This window comes from Tenrec ecaudatus, chromosome 15 (genome assembly GCF_050624435.1).
Source record: "Tenrec ecaudatus isolate mTenEca1 chromosome 15, mTenEca1.hap1, whole genome shotgun sequence".
NCBI lineage: Eukaryota > Metazoa > Chordata > Mammalia > Afrosoricida > Tenrecidae > Tenrec > Tenrec ecaudatus.
The window spans coordinates 20,470,283-20,490,880 of record NC_134544.1 but is presented as its reverse complement, the minus strand read 5'-3'; the positions used below and the strand labels follow the sequence as shown (position 1 = coordinate 20,490,880).

The following is a 20,598-nucleotide window of genomic DNA, read 5'->3' as shown; positions in this document are numbered from 1 at the left end:
ACATAAATTTTACATGCATGCTGCCCTTTGGTGATCACAGCACAGTTCTTTCTTGTAACAAATGAAAGCGATGGCTCTTTGTAAACCCTTTCCACGGGCCCCGATAGAAGATGTCTCACAAGAGACATGGCTTTCTCAAGCGCATCATTGCTCTGAGGTGGCCACTCTGCGTGGGGGCTCCAGGCTTGGGTCTTGCGAGATGCTCATTGGCCACCACAGCCTTTGAACATCATTTATTCATTTGCTGTGCTTTACCCATCTTCTGCATATTGCCTTTGAAAAAAGGATTTCAAGCATGACTTCTTTCAAACAGTTACTGTATCAGACCATTGCAAGCTGCCGTTGTTAGGGGCTGTTAGCAGGTTCTGACTCATAGCAATCTTATGGCAAGAGAACAAAATGGGGGCCTGCCCTGTGACAGCCGCATAGGTGTTACACTAGAACCTGTTGCTGCAGCCACTGTGTCAGTCCATCTCCTTGACGTCTCCCCTTTTTGTTCTGACCCTCTACTTTACCAAGAATGATGTTCTTCTACAAGGAAGGATCCCTTCTAATCCCATGTCTGAAGTATGGGAGACCTAGTCTCTCTGTGCTTGATTCTAAGGAGCATTTGGGCTGAACTTCTTCCAAGACAGATTTGTCCACTCTCCTGGCAGTGGGTGGGATAGTCGGCATTCGGGACCAGCGCCAACATTCAGATGCATGAATTGTTCTCTGCTTGTCCAGTTTGCCCAGGCACGTGAGGCATTTGAAAATACCATGGCTTGAGTCACATGGACCTTACTTCTCAAGGGGACAGCTTTGCTTTTAAACACCCTGAGTTGGATCAGTGTTTTGCAGCAGGATTGTTTAAGGCAGTATGTCATCTTATTGACTACACAAAGACATTTGACTGGATAGATCCTAACCGACAATAGGAAACATCACTAACAATGGGAATTCCAGAACAAATGATGCTTGTGCAGGACCTGTCCATAGACCAGGAGTCAGTTGCTTGAATGCATAGAGGTTTCAAATCAGGCCGAGTGGCCATCAGGGTTGGATCCTTTCACTGTATTTATTCCATCTATATACCGAGCAGGTCATCATCCACGAAACTGGGCTACACGAAGAAGAACCCGGCATTGGGATTGTGGGCAGACTCATCAGCAGCCGAGGGCATGTAAATGTCATGACTGGTGGCTACAAGTGAAGAGAACTTGGAGCATTGTTGATCGTGACCCAAGACTGCAGTTTTTGATCTGGGTTAAACATTAACATAAAGGAAACTTTTTTTTTTAACCACTAGACCAATAAGCAACCTCAAGACAAAGGAAGACGAGGTGGACGGAAGAGTTTCATTTTACATAGATTCACTGTGGACGCCCCCTGTGGAAACTAAACTTCAAAGAGTTCTAATAGCTAGTAATCCAAAAAACAGCTTAAACCCAAAACACTAAAAGCTACTCCCATCGAGTTGAGTTGGCTCGTGGGGACCCTGCCTCAGACTCCAGAGATGGCCTATCTTGAGGGAAGCAGACAACCTCATTGCTCCTGGAGCTGCTCGTGGAGGTGAACCTCCAACATTTCAGTTAGCAGCCAAACAACTATTTCAGGACAATAAGACTGCTTAAAAAACAATGGAATGCTAGAAAAGAATGCTGGAATTGGTAGTGGTGAAATCTCAAATGATCTGTTTTTCCACAACGATAGCATGTAACCCAGGCAGAAGTCGCCTGACTAGGGAGCGTCTTCTCACCAGCATGTTTTCCCAACTCTGTTCCACAAGGGAGGTCCATGCCAAGCACTTTATACATGTGTTGTGGTTGCCCTGCTTGTCTTATTTTAAAGTGTAGTTTGTTCATGAGGCTAAGGACAATTATTTTGACCAAGCACGATGGAAAAATCATAGGATGAACTGGTAAGTCCTCCTGGAGAGGAGACAAAAGAGATTTTATCATCTTATCTAATCAGCCTAAGTCATATTTTTATTGGAAAATAGGCTTTGGTTTGGCAAATTCAAGTTTAGAACTAAACTGCTTCTAACCTCGATGACTTTAAATTGTGCTGGGAGAGATCGATGGCCCCCAAGAGGCTGGCTAATAGGAGATCTTGAACTCTGAAGTATACTCCCTCAACGAGCTTCCGTAGCAAAATTGTTGCTGAGTGAACAGTTTGCCGTCTCATGGCTCTGCCAAGGTCGATCGTCATTATTATTACCTGATCTTGAGTGTTAGACATTTTCATGGTTTCTAATATTATAAACAATTCTGTAATGAGCATCTTTATAGATAAAGTAATGTCTTTTTAACTCCCCTCCCTGCCTCCAGTCTTTCCCTACTTTAATCATCCCAGATTTGGGCAGATTAATGTTCTTGAAACAATTGTAGTGACAATTTATCAAATACTCTGGCCGAGCTGAGAGCCTCCACAATCGACTTGTAATCTCTCTCTCCTCTGGCTGGCCTACCGATCTTCTAAGGCTCAGCTACTTGAAATCTCTACAATGACTGACTAGTTGTTCTTCACAGTTGGCTCCAACCTATTCTTGCTTTGTGGGAGAGGGATTGGAGGCAGAGAGTCCATCAGAGCACCTGCTGGAGAATTGGGGGCCTAGAACCAGAAATTGTCCTCTTTCCAGGTGAACAAGGTAGTAATGCTTGAAAGCTTAATCAGCCATCTTTCCTGCCATCCGGACCACTTAAGAGAGAGATGTTTGTCCATAGAGGGAGAATGAACAGAGGCAGGAAGAAGCAGAGAGAGAAACTGGTGAGTATTTTAACAGAGATGAGAAAAAAGGAGAGATCAAAATACCCATTTTCTGGAGCTGAGTTTGACCACAGAGGCATATTCCAGGTAAGAGAGGAGGCCTTGAGGTAGGGGGTGGGGTCTATTAGATAATCAGTTGTGTATCTTTTCTCACTGTTGCCCAAGGATGGCAGCTCATAGCACTGGATTAAGGAGTGGACCAACCATGAAGGTACACAGGCCACCAATGTACAAGTACATGAAGGATACTTGACCAACCTCAGAGTGCCCTCAGGTGTTTTCCTGGAGAGAAAGGTAAGGAGGCAGACCAAAGGATGTTTCCCAAACTTCTCAAGGAGTCTCTTCACGAATTTGCATGTCATCCTTGCGCGGGGGCCAGCCTAGTCTTCTCCGTACCGTTCCCATTTTAGTATATGGGCTGCCGAAGTGAGCATGGGGGATCCTTCTTTACCGTGAATATTTCTGTAGGTCCTTCTCCACTTTATGCTGTTCTTCTAGGATCAATGTAAGATCTGTCTAGTTCAGCCTACACTATTTCCCCCTGAGCCTCCCTATCCTAACCTTGAACCTCCTGCAAAGGAAGAATTAGAACTAGGGATTCAGCACAGTGAGATCCCAGACTTGACCCTCCTGACACTAGTTGATTCGATGGTGACATGCTCCTAGTTGGCAGACGAAAGCAGGTCTATCCCCCAGGCATTGTAACCAAAATGGTCCCTGCCCGTATCATATCCTACTTCCTCCCCATGACCCGGCCCGGAAAGGTAAGCGAGAAATCTGCATTGTCCCAATGAGGTGATGCTCTTCCTAAATCAGCTTCTAAATGATCACTTGAGTTTTGGCAAGAATCTGCTTTTAACAAACATGGGTAACAGAAAGGAAAGAAATTCACTAAACCTCCTCCCCGATGGTCAGCGAGAGGAGGTCAATTGAATGACAAGCAGGCCTCCTAGCTCGAGGATCTGACAGCACGCCAACATCTTGGCATTTTCACGAAGGAAGGGAAGAGAAGAAAATGCATTTGGCAGTTCTAATTAGATAATTGCTGCAAAAAAAGAAATAGGTATGTCAAATACATTTCCCAGGTTTTTTCCATCTGTTTAAGCTTAAGTTGAAGCGCGTCACTCCTGAACCCACCAGGCTACGTGATGAATATGCTTTTGAAATGAATGCTTTCAGATGGGTTCTTTTCATGAAATAAGCACAAAGATGGGGACTGTGGTGAGGGAGTCTGCTTTGTCAGACATCTGGCTGCAACATGGGCCTCATTAAGTTACACCTGTAAGCGTGGGGTCATTTTTTATACCAGTAATATTAATAATAAAGGGTTCATTGAATAGGATTATTAATGGTGCCAGGTGGAGGATCTGGTATTACTTACAGCCCGGTAGGGGATTGGCTAATGTCTTCTCCCGCCAACGTTTCTGGTTTCACGTTTATAGCAGGGCTCTGCAGATGATGGCTGGCAGAGAAGCCATTGAGAAAACGAATCCCTCCTCTTCTCCATCAGCAAGACAGAAAAAAAAATACAACAATTGCCAGGGAATCTGACCGAGCCTTTTCCCTAATTCTGACTGGCAAACAAGGAACTGACCAATTAATTCCAGGGATTCAAAAGTCAGCCGCAACACTGCCTTCCCCAACTTGACTTTCAAAGAATTCGTTTCCATTCTAGCCATGTCCTATCACTTCTTATTTCAAGAGGCATTCATCTCTGTATGTTTCTCTTCGTGGTCCCAAACTGAAAATCAGGGGGAGTGGGGAGTGAGAAGAATGAAGAAGAAATCCCAAACCTTTCCTTCCTTCTGTGGAATGTTTTTGTGGGTTTACAATGCAAGTCTTGTAACAGAAGGGACGAGATGCTCCAGGTAGGGTACTTTTTAATGTGCATTATTACAGGTGTTAGCAAGTCTGGTGAATTCAAGGTATTATTTGATTTGGCAACAGATCCCAAGACTTCGAACACCAAGCCATGTTCCAGCTTCAGATTCCATGCAGCTAGAATAAGGCTTAAAATTTAACAAGGCAATTGTTGAGTGTTAATTGAATTGCATTTGAGCCATAGAGCCCAATGGATTGCTAAATGCACGCGTTTTAAATGGGCTAATAGAAAACACTGTCTTTTACATGTCTTTAGCCACTTATAAATACACCCAACAATAAACTATGAAGACCTTTGAACATCTATTTAGTGCAGTCCTTGACAGCTTTGAAGCATTCTTTTGCATATATTTTATTAGGAGTTTTTGGTAAGGAGGTGCTTCTGGTCTCTTCATCTCCCAGCGAACAATGTTTGGAGAATGCTCTCCTCAAGTTACACAGCTAGCAGTGGCTTCTCTTCGAACCTGAAACCCACCCCCATTGCATCTAAACTTTTATGCTGTTTCCACTCCACCATCTGTTGCTCCATTCCCAGCCAATTAAATCTGTTCAATAAAATTAGAAAATCCAAGAATTGCCTCCCCTGCTACCTCACTTTGGTACAGAGGCATTTACGTAGCCTGGGTGAATCTTTTGAATCAATGATAAGTAGAAAGAGACAGCCGCAAAGAGCACGTTCTCGAGGGCTTTAGACACCTGTGGAAAGAAAGGAAAATATCGGGGATTTCCATGAACTTTTTGAAGCCTCCTCACATTTTGTGATTTCTTTTCTGTGATGTTCAAGTCAGACCAGTAGTTTAAGTTGATAGAAATCACAACAGTGGTGTCCTCTGGGCAGAGGAAATTGACTGGGAGGGAGTAGTAAGGAGTCTTGTGGCGGATAGAAATTCCCTTTATCAGGCTTGCAGGTGAACAAGCAGCCATCTAGCTCAGAAGCAACAAAGCCCACATGGAAGAAGCACACCAGCCTGTGCGATCACGGGGTGTCGATGGGATCAGGTATAAGCCATCAACAGAAAAAAAAATCTTACCATAGTGAATGAAGGGGGAAGTGCAGAGTGGAGACCTAAAGCCCATTTGTCGGCCACTGGAGATCCCCTTGCAGAAGGGTCTAGGGGAGGAGATGAGTCAGTCAGGGTGCAATGTAGCACCGATGAAAAATACAGCTTTCCTCTAGTTCCTGAATGCTTCCTCCCCCCCCCCCCCACCCACTATCATGATCCAAATTCTACCTTGCAAGTCTGGATAGAGCAGAGGATGTACACTGGTGCAGATAGGAGCTGGAGGTACAGGGAATTCAGGGCGGCTGATACCTTCAGGACCAGGTGTGTGAGGGGTGATACTGGGAGGGTAGAGGGTGAGTGAGTTGGAAAGAGGGAACCTATTACAAGGATCTACATGTGACCTCCTCCCTGGGGGATGGACAACAGGAAGGGGGGTGAAGGGAGACGTCGGACAGGGCAATATATGACAAAATAATAATTTATAAATTATCAAGGGCTCATGAGGGAGGGGGGAGCAGGGAGGGAGGGGAAAAAAGAGGACCTGACGCAAATGGCTTAAGTGGAGAGCAATGATTTGAAAATGATGAGGGTAAATAATGTACAGATGTGCTTTACATAATTGATGTATGTATGGATTGTGATAAGAGTAGTATGAGGCCCTAATAAAATGTTTTAAAAAAATAGAAATTCCCTTTATCTTGATCTGAGTGTTAGGGATATATATACTGTACTGAGTTATTTAAATAAAAATTAATTTTCTTTTTTTTTAACAATTTATTGGGGCTCATACAATTCTTTTCACAGTTCATACATATACATACATCAATTGTATAAAGCACATCTGTACAGTCTTTGCCCTAATCATTTTTTTCTCTTTTCTTATAAAAATTAATTTTCAAACAGAAGTTTCCCATTGCCAGAAAATATTTACTAAATGTCATTGAAGTATGGCTCCTCATTTTCCTCATTAGAAAAAAGTAACTGCCATGCTCATCCAGATAGCCAGGCTTTTGCATGTCCTTACTCTCTGTCTTGGATCTATGACTGCCTCTCCCTCAATGGATCCAAAACCAAACTCACTGCCATTAAGTTGACTGTTCCAGCCAGAGTAGAACTGCTTCCGCAGGTTTCAGAGGCAGTAACTCTTTATGGAGACAGACTTCCCAAATTTCTCCCAGGGAGTAGCTGGCGAGTTTGAATCCCTGACCTTTCCATTAGCAGCCCAATGCTTAGCAACCACTAAGCTCCCAGGAATTCTCCGACTTTTTCCACCTATGTATTACTAGCATCTAACATGCACACTAGTATGAAACATTGAGTAAATGTTTGTTGGGGGCGGGAGAGAATGAATAAGTAAGTGAATGAGCCAAATGTCTTTCTACATTTTTGTTTTTAACTCAGGTCTAACCTGTGGGTTTTGTTAGGATGTCCTAACACACCACGAAATCACTTTCTACGAGTCTTGGGTCATGCCCTTTAAAAGCCGACTGTCCCCAGAAGCACCACCACCACCAGTCTAAATCTACCACCTCACCTCCCATGACCTGAGTCCATTGGGTCTGATTGTCTCCTCTCTAAGTCTTCCTGTCATGGGGCTTCCTTCCTGCTATTCGAGGATTCCACCTCGAATCATTTCCGTATTCCTGACTAGATCCTGACCACTTGACCAATTCTCCTCCGAATTCCTTCACCACGAGGATTGGAATCATATCACATTCAAAACGAAGCAGTCGTACTTCTCAGCCTTTCTGAATCACCTGTGTTCAAGTTCAGGATGAGCAAGGGCTATCATTTATCACTCGTAATTAATGCCCTCCCTGACTAGCAAACCTGAAGTTGCTCTTGTTGTTTATGGTTATTATCAGTATATGGCTAATCTTGTCATGAATGCTGGGCCTTTATCAGAACTGTGAAGAAAGAGACTCAGTGAGCCTGCTCAATTCCAGGGGAGTCCTTGACCTTAGGGGATGTTCTAATAATAAACCACCAGGCTGTGGCTGTTTTTCCTCTCCTAGCCTCCTGAGTTGACTTGTTTTGTGTTATCATCTCTAAAACCTGCTCTCAAGTTGGAGTAGAAATTCTCTGGATGATCATATTTCCTTTCAGAGTTTGATGTGAAAGGTCTAGGCTATTTTGGAACAGCTAAACCAAATGGGTAGCCATATCCACCTGACTAGCAAATGCATAGAACATGCGAATGAGTCAAGACCATGTCTCTTATGATGCTTGTTGTTTGTTTTGTTCCCATGATATCACTTGGGATATAGAGACACCCTGCATCTAAATAAAATTTGTAATCTTCATTCTCTGGGCAAGACGACCAGGCTGTCAGATGCAAGGTATACAAAACATACCTTGAAAGTTTGTATAAGGAATGAGAGTTGAGGACCGAGGGACAAACTATCTGCTTACTTCCCACCCCTAGACACCTAGAAGAGGTGAACAAGTAAAATGGGAAGGTTGTACTCCAAATGTAAATGCCACAATACTTTTTGACGTTAGTTCCTGAATCTCTCTTAGACAAAAGAGCATATTGCATTTGCTCCCATTCCATCATCATCAAAGTCCTTAGTGGCTTTCCTAGGCATCTATTGGTCTCTTTTGTTGACTAAGGACACTTGGTTAGTGCAATGGCTAAGTGGCACATTCAGAGTTAGAGGAAACCTTTGCCCTGGGAAAGGTAGAGTTCCTATGTAAGTCCAATTCCCTCATTGTGGAACCACAATATTAATATCAAACCAGTTTTTGTTAAGTCCATTTCCATGCATGGCAATCTCATATGTGGCAGACAAGAAGCGGGCTCAGTAGGGTTTCCAATAGCAGATTTTTCTAAAGGAGATCACCAGCTCTTTCTTCTATGATGCCTCGGGGTGGACTTGAGATTTTGATCTTTTGATTTCCAGCCATTTGTGCCACCCAGGAGCTCTAGGATAGTAGTGGAGGAAAACACAAATTGTTTTCAGACTAACTGAGATATTGCAGGTCAAAAAGAAATCTACAGATGGAAAAATGGTGTCCATGTGTGGTTTGCTTCATTATGGTTATGCTGCCTCTTGCTGATTGCTGACGGTGCACTGAGAATTTTCTCTTCTCTAGTCAGGCCCACCTAAGAAGTAGTCCAAACCAGCAAGTAAGATTACTTGCGTGTGACTTGAATGTGTGTGTTGGGGTGAGAGGCTGTATAGAAAATAGAATTCACAAATGGTTTGAGAATGATGATGACAACGAATGTACAAATGTGTTTGACACAGTGGATGGATGTATGGATTGTGATAAGAGTTGTATGAGCCTCTAATAAAATGATTTTTAAAAAAGCGTTGCAGTCCCAAGAGCTCAAATAGAAAGTTTTAAAAATAATGATGGCAACATGTGTACAAATATGCTTGATACAATTGATGTATGGAATGTTATGAGAGCTGTAGAGCCCCCAATAAAATGATTTTTAAAAGAAAGAAAGAAAGAAAGAAAGTGGAATTCAATAGGTTATTCTGTGATCTGTACTCTTCTAGGCCAAAGGGTGTTTCCTCGCTGCTCATGAAGTACAGATCCTTTTTCTAGATTCTAAGAGAGGTGAAGCATATGCATAATCATGATGATATTTCTAAACTAAAATCAATGAATTCTTAAAATTACAACTTAATAGACTCACATTCAATGAGGAAGAACAATTCTGTCAGGCTGAGTTTTCTAGAGAAACAAAATGAGGACACACACACACACACACATACACACATGGAACAACTTTATATCAAGGAAGAATTCTATACCAAGAAAGCAGCCCAGCCCAGTCCAACTGCAGTCCATGGGTGAGAAGCTAGCTAGAGGCTTGCAGATTCACACAGCTGCCAACTGATGAAGCAAGAAGGCAGAGTAGGAAGCTGGGAGACCACAGGCCAGTGGATGCAGACACCTGTGGATGAGATATGACAGGAACATGGCAGGGGCGTCCCGTAGCATGGGCCATCAACCCAGACACGCAGGACGGCAAAGAACGGTGAGAAAGAGCAGTTCTCCTCAGTGACTCTCTTATAAAAAAGTCATCCCCGTGGAGGTGTCATCAGGCTGTGGCCCGATTGATAGGTTGGACTCCACCCTTACCATTCAGATGTAACAACTTGATCCTAAACCTAACCATCAACCACCATGTTGATTCAACTTCCCTTGGTTGATGAGTGTAAGTGTAAAGCACTTGCTAGCTTGCCTTTAGGTTACTATTAAATCTAAGAAGCATTCACTCGAGTTTGAGAGGGAGAACCTACAAGACTCTACGTTGCTTTGTGTTCTTTCATTCTGGTTTAAAATGAAACAAAGCTTGATTATTACAGCTCTCTGTAAATTATCTTTCAGTTTGCCTCCCACCCTAAAGGTGGAGATAGCAGGAACAGGCAGAATTTTAACCCAGGGAACCCGAAGAATCCGGCTTGAAGTTTCCCTATTGCCTAAGTGACACACCCTGACTTTTAAAAAATCTCCTGGATCCCAGGCAGGCCAGACACATGGATCTTAAATGGAGGTGCAACTTCCACCCTCCCTTCCTCTTTGGCTGCAAGCAGGCAGAAAGGAAATGATGGGACCTACAGGGCATAAAGCAGGCAGGCTGAGCAAGAGAGAAGGTAGTGCAGGGAAAGACAGTGGTGTCTGGCACGTGCTAGAGGGCATAGATCAGAGGTGACTCCACTGATGGAAAGAGAAGGTCTGGGTCTGACTTGCTTTTTCTCTTGGGGAAGCTCTTGCTGAGCTGGAACAAGGAAGAGAAGGAGGAAGTCAAATTGTGGATGAATTAAAAAGAGATTTGGAAGTAGAGCTTATTAAGAATGTTTTGTAAGAACAGGGATGAACATTCTTCTCTCAGATCCCTGTTCTGAAATCCAGGGGGTGGAAGAAAAGGGAAGGAACATTCATTAGGTGCCAACTCTGTGTCAGACACTCTGCTCCTACTTCTAATTTAACCTTGTCTAAACCTAGCTGGAATCACGGTAAGTCTTTTAATCCCCCTTGTTCCAAACGAAGAAACCAAGGGCCATCAAATACTTCCAATCACCCGTGATGGAATCAGGTAGGGCCAGGTGTGTCTGCCTGCAAAGCACTTTGCCATATTGCCTCCCACTATCTCTGAGTTCTCTGGGTGTTTTTTATGAGGTCTAGAAATAGGACTAGCAACATATGTTTTGACATGCTGTTCCTTAGGGTTCATTGGGACTAAGAAAGGGCAACCCAAACATTTATAAATGCAAATTATTTATGCAAATAAACCAAATACTTTTTTTTGAAAATTAATTAAAATCCAAAATGGTAATGATTTTCTAAACAGCAGTTTGAAATGAACAACAGCAGCTACCAAACAAATTGCTAGGCTATGAATCAAATGAAATAAAATAATTAAAGCAGACCTGTAATGGCTTCAAAGTAGCTCTGAGATTTACAAATCAAGTGACCAGGTTTATAGACCTCTTCTGATTTAAAATATACCTTATCCCCTCTATTTAACACTTAGAATTCTTGTCTTGAGATAAGATCTGGCTTGAGAGGATGAGGGAGCTTCATAATATGTTTTATTTCTCCTTTGGCTTGTTCGTAAAGTGTGTCTTAGAGTTAGACTACCTTAACATTTTCTGAATAAATTTAGCCATCTTGCTTGCCAAATCCTAAATCTACCTAATACTTGAACTTGGGCATCCCCACAGTGCTAGATACACAAATAAGAATATGTTAGGCTGGGTTGACTAAAGAAACAAAGTCAGTGACACCCACATATGCATTAGAAAGAGCTTTGTATCAAGAAGTAATTGTATGTCAGGAAAACATCCCAGCTCAGTCCAACTCATGTCCATCAGTCCAAGTCCATAAGTCCCTCTTCAGACTCATGAAGCCACAGGCAATGGTGCAGAATGCTGAAATATCACAGCCAGTGGGGGCAAATCCCGTGAATCCAGTGGCAGTGGACACATCTTCAGGGCTCTGGCAACAACTAGGGCCCTCCAACAGGATGATGAAGGCAGAAAGACAGAAGGGGAGGTTCCCAGGATCCTCCTTATGAGACGGCCACGCCCACAGGGCGGCACCATCATGCTGCAACCCGATTGACAGGTTGAATACCACCTCTCCACTTTGATATATCATCAAGTTGACATGAAATGATGTAACTACCACCAGGAATAAAGGAGGAAAAGGTATTTGCAAAGAGAAGCCTGGGATGATTGCTGAAATGGAAAATTTGCCAAGTCTTTGAAGGTTATTCCACATGGGATGAGAATGCTAACACTAACTCCTTCATGATGGGTGAACCTTACCTGACAAACTGTGATTGTGATGTGTAAAGGCATTCCATACGGTTCTGTGGGAACAGAAGCCACCAGCCTGTCCTTGAGGGCCTCTTCTCTGGGATTTGTTACCTTTGCTCAACACGACAGTCTCTTGCAACTCACTGTCAACTAGCCCGATCTGACTTGTGGTGACCCTCTACAACAGAACAGAGCTGCCCCTTGGGGCTTCTGAGACTTTTCTGTCTTTACAGGAGTAGACAGGCTATCTTTCTCCCACGTCTCTTGCAAAGCGATAGAAAATTGGACTTTGTGGAGGCTGTTAGTTGCCTTTGAGTTGACTGATCATTGGGGCCTTGCGTATAACAGACTAGAATGTTCCCTGCTCCAGTGTCATCTTCCTGATCTTTGGGATGCCTGAGTCCTTTGTTGTGACCATTGTGGTACTCCATCTCATCGAAGGAGTCATGCGCCTTGGCTGGCTGTACGCTTTACCAAACGTGACATCCTTCCTTAGAGACCAGTCACTCCTGATGATCCTGTCAAAGCAAGTGAGTCAATGGACTGGCAGGCAATAGTCTGTCAACCACGGGGTTTCCTTGGGCTGATTTGAGAACGAGATCACTGCGTCTTTCTAGCCTATCTTCATTTGGACACTCTGCTAAAACCTGTCCACCTTGGGGGAACCAACGGGTATTTAAAATACTGGTGGTACAGATTCCAGCATCCTGTGGTGGTGGTGGTGGTGGTGGTAAGGTGACATTGAGTTGGCTACAACCCACAGTGACTCTGTGCACAACAGGACAAAACACTGCACAGACGTGCAACATCCTTACAGTTGTTGCTATGCTTGAGCCCATGTGGCAGTCACAATGCTAAACCTCGAGGGTCTCTCCCTCCTTTGCTGCCCCTTCATTTTACAAAGCCTGATGACCTTCTCCAGGGCTGTTGTCTCCTGACAATATATCCAAAGTACGTAAGACACAGTCTTGCCATCCTCGCCTCCAAGGAGCTCTCAGGAGATACATCTAAGAAGCACGTCTAAGTAAAGGTTTGTCCTTTTAGCAATCCACCGTACTTCAGTATTCTTCTACAGCACCAACATTCAAATGTATCAACTTTTTTTAGTTATCCTTATTCAATGTCCAACTTTCACATTTTTTTTAGTTATCCTTATTCAATGTCCACCTTTCACATACACACGAGGCAACTGGCCATACCATAGATGGGGTCAGGAGCACTGTAGTCCTCTAAGTAACATCCTTGATTTTCAATACGCTAAAAAGTTCTTGTGTGGCAGATTTACCTAATGAAGCTCATCTTTTGATCTCCTGGAGCCTTGCTTTTGGTTAATGCATTCAGTACCACTTGAGGTTCTTTCTTCGGTATCACCGGTTCGTGGCTCATGTGCTACCACCTGAAATGGTGGACTGTCATGCAGCTTTCTTTGGTACAGTGACTCAATATCGTCTTCCCATCTTCTCTTAATGTCCCTGCTATTATTCAATATTTTGCCCATAGAATCTTTGAGACTATAACTCAAGGCTTGCATTTTCTTGAGTTCTTTCCGTTTAAGATATGCTGAGTGTGCTCTTCCCTTTTGGGTTTCTGATTCTAGGTCTTTACACATCTCGTTATAATATTTGGCTTTGTCTCCTTGAGTTGCCCTTTGAAATTTTCCGTTCAGCGCTTTGACTTCATCCTCTCTTTCATTTGCTTTAGCTATTCGATGATTCAGAACAAGTTTCAGAGTCTCTTCTGACATCCACTTTAATCTTTCCTGTCTTTTTAATGACGTTTTGCTTTCATCATGAATGATGATCTCGATGTCTTCCGTTTTAGTGCTCAATGCAATAAATCTGTATGTGAAAGTCTAGTGAGATAGACTCAAGGTTGTATTTTGGCTCTTGTGGGTTTGCTTCAATTTTTTTCCAGATTTATCCTGAACTTACAGATGAGTAATTGACAGTGTGTCCCACAATCAGTCCCCAGTCTATTCCATCTGGGGAAGTCCCTGTGTATAGTCGTCACCCATTGTGTTGTTGAAAAAAGGTATCTGCTCTAAACAAGTGGTAGGTGTTGCAAAATTCTATCATGCGACCTCTAGCTTCATTTTTATCACCCAGACCATATTCCAACTATTGTTCCTACCGGTTCCCAATTTCGCATTCCAATCTCCAATAAATATCAATGCATCCTGATTGTATGACTGATCATTGTCAGACTGAAATCAGGGGTACAATTCTTCAATATCATCTCCACTAGCTTTTGTGGTTGGTGCCTGAATCTGAATCCTCGTTGTATTGCTTAGATTTATTTTCTTGAAGGTGGGCGGATATAATGCTATGCTAATTAGCATTGCACTTCATGATGGATTTTGCAATGTCCTTTTTGATTCCTCTTCATTGTGTTGTTCCAGCGTTACCGTGGTTTTCTGATCCCAAATTACATAGGGTTTTCTCACCCAAAATGGCCAATACCAGTCCATTTCAGCAAACTAATGCCTAGAATGCCAATCTTTATGCATTCCGTTCCATATTTTGACAACTTCCGGTTGTCCTAGATTCATACATACACATTCCAAGTTCTAATCATTATCAAAACTTTGCAGCTGTTTCTCCTTGCCTTGAGTCATGCCCCATCAGTAACTAAAGATCCTGAAGGTTCTGCTCCCACATGCTTTTCCAGACTCACATTACCAAGGTCAACTACAGTGTAAGAAACCGACTCCTCCTCAGTCACGATTAGCGTGTCCTGAGGGGCCCGTCCTCCAGTTCTATCTCCAACAATGTTTGGTTTCCATTTTTTAGACCTTCAGTGTCTGGCAATGTTTCAAAACCATGCATAAGGGTTCCAGGTGCTCTTTCCTTTGAAGTGGGGATATCAGTCCTCCTTCATTGTCTGTTCTTAGTCTGGAAGCTCTGCTGAAGCCTGTTCACTTGGAGAGATCCTGCTGGCATTTGAAATATCAGTGACAGGTTTATAGCATCGTAGCAACACACAAGACACCACGGTGTGACAAACTGGCAGCTAAGTGATGGCTCAGGAACATGGAGGTGATTAAATAGGTCACTGCATATAAAGTGCTTAGCAGAGTATCGATTTTTGAACTCAATATCTACTAGTCAATAAGGTAATGGTGGTGATGTTGAAGATGACTGTGATGGTGATATGTGTACGGTACCTTCCAAAGTACTCCCAAGTGGTATTTATGGGATTTGGGTGACTTTATACTCTCGGGTGGGTATTAATTTTCTTTAGACAGATGAGAAAACTGAAATAGAATGTGATGATGTAACTTTCCCAAGGTCACCGAACCCTAGGGAGATCATGGAATTCCTAGTCTTTCCCATGATGTTACAGACACACACGTACACACACGCACACACAACATGTAGGAGCATGTAAAGTGCTTACAGCTTTTCAAAAGTCATCAGTTACTTCATCTCGCGCTCACTTGGCAGCCTACAGCAGTCTTGTGAGGGAGGAAAGAGTGCTTGCGCAAATGGGGAAATTGAGGCACAGAAGTGTTAGCTGTGCTCCTTAGGTAAGAAGTGGTACAACCAAGAGCACACACACTCAGGTCTCTGAGTCCCTCTCATTGTCGTTCCACTACCCTCTGCTGCCTCCCAGGGGAGGTGGGAGAAGGGGAATCCAAAGTCAGAAACCAGAGCACAAACAGTGATTCTGCCCAGGACACACTGTGGTCCCATTCACACACTTTTAAAATGGGGTGAAAGGCCCCTTTGTTGGAGAAAAAAAGGACCCAGAGAGTAATCCCACCCCCCTCACCCGACAGGGAAAATGCAGAGAGGGGTCTGTTGGGGATTTATGCCTCTTGTTGGCCTGGAAATCACAGCTGGCATTGAATTGCCCCACCAATTTTCAGGCAGAAAATGATGCTTTTGTCCTTAAAAATCACAAATAAACAAGCAAACAGTCACCCAAAAGCCCAAAAATCTGTGTTTTCAGGATGGTCTTGAATGCATTAATTTCTACGTCTGATGGATCTCACTTTCATTCGTCCATTTTAATAAATCTTACTGGGGACAGACAACCAAATAACCCATGGCAGGCCACAGTCTGATGCAGAGCTCCGAAGTTGCTATGCTCAGAATATAGCTGATCACATTTCCTTACAAAGCAAGTCAACGGATGCCTGTTGCTGGTCAGAGCCCTGGCGTGCGGACTCTTCCGCCCCGTGCCTCCATGCATGTCAGCGCTGCGCCATCCTCGGAAGTGTTGCTTCTCAAGCCCAGGGTTGCAGTCACTGCATCAGTCAGCCTTGTGGAGGGTCTTCCTTCGTTCCAGGCTTCTCCAGGAACTTGTCCCTCTTGAGAACATGCCCAAAGTACAGTGGACGTTTGGCCATCCTCTGTTCTAAGGGGAAGTTCGACTGCCCTTCTAAGATTTATCTGTTCTTCTGGCAGTCTGCGATCCGATCAAGACTGTTCACCAGTATTTACAGGATCCGTCTCAATTCTTCTCTGGTCGTCCCTCTTCATGGTCCAGCTTTGCATAGGAGACAAGTGAAATGCCGAGGACTGGGTCCAGCCCATCTTAACCCTCAGGGTGATTTCTTTACTTTCCCCCAACACTTCAAAGCGGTCTTTTGCAGCACATTTGCCCAGTGCAATATATCATTTATGTCTTGACCTCTGCTTCCGTGGGCATTGATTCAAATGTGGGTTCAAATAAAATCAAATCATTGGCAACCTCAATCTGTTCTCTATTTTTCCAGTGTGTTGCTTGTTGGGCTAGCGGAGAGGCTTTTTGTTTTCTTCAAATTAAGATGGAGCCCATATTGAAGGTGATAGGTTTGATGTGTCTCAGTAAGTACTACACGTCTTTTTCACTTTCCGCAAGCCAGGTTGTGCCATCTGCATATCACAGCTGGTTAATGAGTCTTCCTCTAATTCGGATGCCGTACTCTTCTTCGTATAGTCCAGATTCTTGGATTATTTATTCAGCATACAAATTGTATGATGATCAGGGGTTATGCCAGGCAGATGCTCCAGGGTAAAGGAAGAGGTGGGAACCAGCTAACAATGGGATCCGCAGCAGAATGACACCTCTTAAGGGCTATGGCCTTTTGTATAAGAAAGAGATCAAGCAGAGTCAAAACTTCTTTGGCCCCTTTACCTTCTGTTGAAGATGGATCTTGTGTCTGCTTCCTCAACTTGTTTATTCAACTTTGGTATCATTTACCTCTGCATCTGCCAGCCTGTGGCACCCCCTGCTTTCTGTGTGTCAGCTATGCGAGTCAGGAGAAGCCTGACTTGGACTAGACTGGACTTACATACTTCTGCAACTGTGAAAGCCTTATCTCAATATAAAGCTCTTTCTATATATATAAACACATACAAGTATCACTGGTTTATCTTCTCTAGAGAAGCCAACTTCACACAGATTACATAAATTTAGTGATACACATATTTCCTTCTTTCAAACCACATAGTATCACTTTGTTCCGTTTGAATGGATGGCTGCTTTTTAATCGTTCATATGCACCATTAACAAATCAAATTGTTTTGCATAGACGGTAAAACACACGTAAATTCTGGTGTTTTCTACTTTAAGCTAAAATTCATATGATGTCAGCAATGATATCGCTTATTTCACATCCTCTTTTTCGTCTGGTTTATATTGATGGTAGTTCCCTGTCAATGAACTGCTGAAATAATTTTTGAATTATCTTCAGTAACATTTTACTTGCATGAGATATTAACAATACTGTTATATTAACAATTTCTGCATTCTACAGAGTCACCTTTCCTTGGGATAGGTACAAATATAAATCTCTTCTAGTCCACTGTCCAGGCAGCTGTCTTCCAAAGTTACTATGCCAAGTGACCACTTCCAGTGTTGTATCTATTTGCTGAAAGATACCAGTCGGTTTGCTGGCAGGTCTGGAAGCTGTGTTCTTCACCGGCGCTTTTAGTGTACTGGACTTCTTCCTTCACTACAGTTGGATCTCGATCGTGTGCTACCTCCTGAAATGATTGGCCACTCACTCATCCTTTTTTGGAACAGTGATTTGTGAATTCCTTCCATCTTTTATTGATGCTTCCTGTACCATCCAACATTTCTCTCGCATAGAATTCCTTCCCAATTGCAAATCAAGGTTGAATTGTGTCTTCCATGCATTCGTCTTGTGAAGTGTTGACTGCTTTCTTCTTTTTTGTTTTTCTCACCTCAGGTCTTTGCACATTATATTTAACAGTTTACTTTGTCTTCGTGAACTGCCTTTTGAAAGCGTGTCTGGAAACAGTTTGACCACGAATACAGCGCCATTCCTCTTCTATTGGTTATGCCCAGCACGGCAAGTCATAGGATTCAACACGGTCAGTGCAGTCCAGTCTGGGCATAGGAACAATGGCGGGGATAGCACAGGGCCGGCCAGTGTTTGCTTCTGCTGTGCATTAAGTTGCAGTGGGTCAGAACTGACTCGAGCTTCTGTTGTGCATAAAGTCGCAATGGGTCAGAACTAACAAGCAAACAAACAGTCTGTTTCTGCTCGGTAATGTCAAGGATAGTGGGCCTCAAGAGTTCCACTTCGCTTTTGACACCTTCCAAGTTTCCTTGACTCATCCTTTGTCCATTCTAAGAGTAGCTGCTGCCAGCCATTTCTTCTCCTTTGGGTCAAGCCAGGTCAGCAAATGAGAGTCCCGAGAGCTTGTCTCCACTCCTGTCGTTCAGGTTAACTCGACTTTGGCAAGGACGTTCTTTTCCAGTCTTATTTTGAGTGTCTTCCAACCTGGGCGTGGGTGGGGAGGGCTCATCTTTCAGCACAATAGCAGACACTGCTCTCTTGTTATTCATAAGGCTTTCACTGCTGCGTTCTGAAAGAAGCAGATAGCCAGGTTCTTCTTCCTAGTCTCAGTCTGGAAGTCAGGCTGAAATCGCCATACTGGAAATACAGTGGCACAATCACCAGCATGGCAGCAGCACCACACATACCATTGGGACATATAGCACCCACTGGTAGACAAACGGTGGAACAAGGCTTTATTTTTTAAGGGTTATAAAACCTGACAAAATATAGTGCTTTTAATTTGCTTTTACGATTTCTTGTCACTAATGAACATCAAAAGCAAATTATCAACCTCTCTAAAAACTGGAACATGTACCAATGGATGATCCCCTCTTATATACCAAGGTTGAAAAAAATAATAACAAAGAAGAATGATCTCTTAATTTTTTTTTTCCAACAACACTTAAATGAATGTGCCAAAAGCCAGTGGCAGCTGAGAAGGAGAAATTTAACAGTAATCAATAGGAAGGATTGGTGAATGACAAATGGTCCCAAGGGGTAAACACAGATCTATGGCTGGCAGTCATATAGTTCTGTCAGGCTAGGCCAAGGATGAATGTTCCCTGCTAAAGAAAATAAACTAAACAGGAACCAATTCTGCTAAATCAGAGATGGATCTTATGCCTCCTCCGAACCCTCACTCTTCATCTGTAAAAAGGGAGACATCTTGACAGATGTTGGCTTTAAAAAAAAACCAAAACAGTTCTCAGTTTGTCATCCCCTTTTTATCCCCCTTGAGAGTAACGATTGAATTGTTTTCTGTAGCTTTGTTCCATTTAAAACTAACCAATAGGTTTCACACAAGCATATTCCCTTGACCTCTTCCCGTTTCCTCTGACATTTATCTGCAGCCGCTCACCCTGCTGTGAACTGGCCTTTGCTGAGCAAGTGCCAACAAGAAAAGCAGAGAAGAAGGAGAGCGGGGGTGGGAGCATATTTAGTCAGCCGACTGGTTTTCATCTGAGAAGAATATGCACAGGGGCTTAGAAGACTCACCCACGTCTATTCTATTAACACGAATATGCTTGAACCAAGAACTCAGTCTCTGCGGTACAAATAGAAGTCACAGCAGAAGGGAAGGGAGGAGGGGAAATACGATTAAAGTCCAGTCTTCATTCTTGCTTAGAATGCTTCCTCTTATTTTGGAGTTCTCACAATGGGATTATGGAGCTTCAACCAAGTGAAATAAAATAAGTACATTCACTTCTAACTAGTTTTGTATTCTGTACCGGGTCCTCAAAAGACACATTTTTTTAATATAAACTAGTTGAAATGAAACTGTAAGTCTATATTTTTCAATATAATCCACTGGGAAGAATAAAATGTTTGATATCTTGCTTGGGAGCTGGGGATCGATTTGCACTTAGCGTTACTTCAATATCGATGAAAGAATATAAAGGAAGTAGCTTCACAATCAAGGCACAGTCACAGAAGTAATGACTTGGGGGGGGGTGTCGTGTTCTTGATTAGTTTGTCCTCATCCTCCAGGGATGATCGTCCAGGTAACCAAGATGCTACCAGGGTTTTTGGATGATTACTAGGGAACAATATCAGAGTTAGCAGTTGCTACAGCAAAAAAATGTTACATCAAACCAAGGCTGACATTACGGTGCCAGGAAAATTGCTGCTAAATTGCACTAAAGTAATATATATTGGTCAAAGTTCATGTTACTTACCGTGTTTTGCTTAAATGGTGAAATCAACAGTCTATCACAAGTGCTAAATTACCATAGTCTTTCTTTTCCACTCCTGCTGGCGGTGCAGTGGGGAAAATTGGGGGACCCATCCAGTTAATAGCTAGGCTACTTTCACGCTAAGGTTTTCCAGGTTGCAGACGAGGCTCTCTGCTCCCATCAAACACTCATTTTGGAAACCCACAGAGGCAGTTTCT

At 43.1% G+C, this 20,598-nt stretch overlaps 1 non-coding gene across 1 annotated transcript; it reads right to left on the bottom strand.

Moving 5' to 3' along the window:
- Nucleotides 1-3,075: 3,075 nt before the first annotated feature.
- On the bottom strand, nt 3,076-3,182 carry LOC142428362 (U6 spliceosomal RNA). The gene has a single exon (XR_012780280.1). It is a non-coding gene; the product is annotated as a U6 spliceosomal RNA (small nuclear RNA).
- Between the last annotated feature and the right edge of the window lie 17,416 nt (nt 3,183-20,598).